Here is a 1856-nt window from a genome sequence, read left to right as displayed (position 1 = left end):
ACCTGTCCGGACTTGTCCGACCTGCCTAGCTCCTTTTCCACCTATCCACTCCACCCTCTCCTCCCTGACCTATCACCTTCATCTCCTCCCCCACTCACCTATTGTACTCTATGCTACTTTCTCCCCACCCCCACCCTCCTCTAGCTCATCTCTCCACGCTTCAGGCTCTCTGCCTTTATTCCTGATGAAGGGTTTTTGCCCGAAACGTCGATTTTGCTGCTCGTCGGATGCTGCCTGAATTGCTGTGCTCTTCCAGCACCACTGATCCATAAATTGTAACAATGTAGTCTATTTGTCTATTTTCAATGTAACTTTGAAAATATCCTTAATTATTGTGGATTTTAATCCTGTTCCTGAATGTCTATTTTGGACGAGGATTCATTTTATCTATCTTCAAAACTGGTCTGTAAACGTCAGTGGGCTACATTCCTGCTGTTTGTTAGAGGCAGCTGGTCACACTTTGCTTTCAACCGCAAAAGTATTAGTGTCTTAGTCCCTCAGGTATTTATCTGGAGGAAGACACAGGGACACCTGTAAATCAACATGAGGCTAGTCTGGCAATAATGAACTGATCAACATCACATTCATTACATCTTCATTAGGATGCGTGTTGTTTTTTTCTTTAAAGCCAACAACCTAAACAGAACCATGGACCTGATTCCATTGTTGCCCTGAGCTGCTCCTTGTCTGGGGATTGTGTTTGTTTTTCATGTGATTTAATACCAATTGATTTGGAGATGTTGGTGTTGGACTAGGGTGCACAATGTTAAAAATCACACAACATCAGGTGCTTCCAAATAAACCTGTTGGACAATAACCTGGTGTTGTGTGATTTTTTAACTTGATACCAATTAAGTGAGATCCAGAAACTGAGCAACAACTGTCCAGCAACATGAATGGGACTACTCACCACCAGAATGCTTACACAGCTCAATACCCAAATCCCATTATGCTATCTGTTGGAAAGAAGGAAAACAGCGCTATTGCCAGCATTTTTGCCAAGACCCCAGTGTATGTCCTTTTACAAGAGTATCACATTCCTACAGTTGGTCTGTGCAATCTCAACAAACAACAGGAAAAAGAATGAAGTTAAAACAGGGTTCAGAGAATTGTAAACCACAAAAATGTCCCATAGCAGCTTCTTCCCACTCTGCCTCCCTCAGCCTCTCTCTTCCCCCCAGCCCGCTCACTCCAAGTTCCAGGACCAGCTCCTGCTCCGCTCGGCCTCTTACAAACAGCCCCCAGTTCTCCCTGAACTCACCCCGAATCAATCCTGGTCTCGGAGCCCCCTCTGTGTCCCAGGCTCCCATCCCGATGTGCTGCTGGAAGGAGCATGCTGTTCCCTCGCTTCCCTGGGCGCTGATCTCTCCATTGCGGTCTGTTTCAAACAAACCTCTTGCACTCACTGAGTAAATGCTCCTCAATGGCAGCGCTGGAGGAGAGTCTCATGCATGCGCTCCTCTACTCAGGTCAGCTTTAGGGAGAAAAGGTTCAGTCCCAGATACAGTTGGGGCTGGAGTGAGCTGGATGAACAAAGCCATTTCCCTGCTCTGTCTGTCACCCAGTTTGCTCTCTGGACCCGCCCCTCACTCTCTGTCAGCTCTTTCTCAGTCAGGTAAAAACAATGACTGCAGATGCTGGAAAGCAGATTCTGAATTAGTGGTGCTGGAAGGGCACAGCAGTTCAGGCAGCATCCGAGGAGCAGTAAAATCGATGTTTCGGGCAAAACAGGAATGAAGGCAGAGAGCCCGAAGGGTGGAGAGATAAGCTAGAGGAGGGTGGGGAGAAAGTAGCATAGAGTACAATAGGTGAGTGAGGGAGGGGATGTAGGTGATAGGTCAGGGAGATGGGTGAAG

Source organism: Chiloscyllium plagiosum, unplaced genomic scaffold, assembly GCF_004010195.1.
Source record: "Chiloscyllium plagiosum isolate BGI_BamShark_2017 unplaced genomic scaffold, ASM401019v2 scaf_14877, whole genome shotgun sequence".
In the NCBI taxonomy this organism is placed as follows: Eukaryota; Metazoa; Chordata; class Chondrichthyes; order Orectolobiformes; family Hemiscylliidae; genus Chiloscyllium; species Chiloscyllium plagiosum.
The sequence above is the reverse complement of the archived record's forward strand: the minus strand, read 5'-3'. Positions refer to the sequence as shown.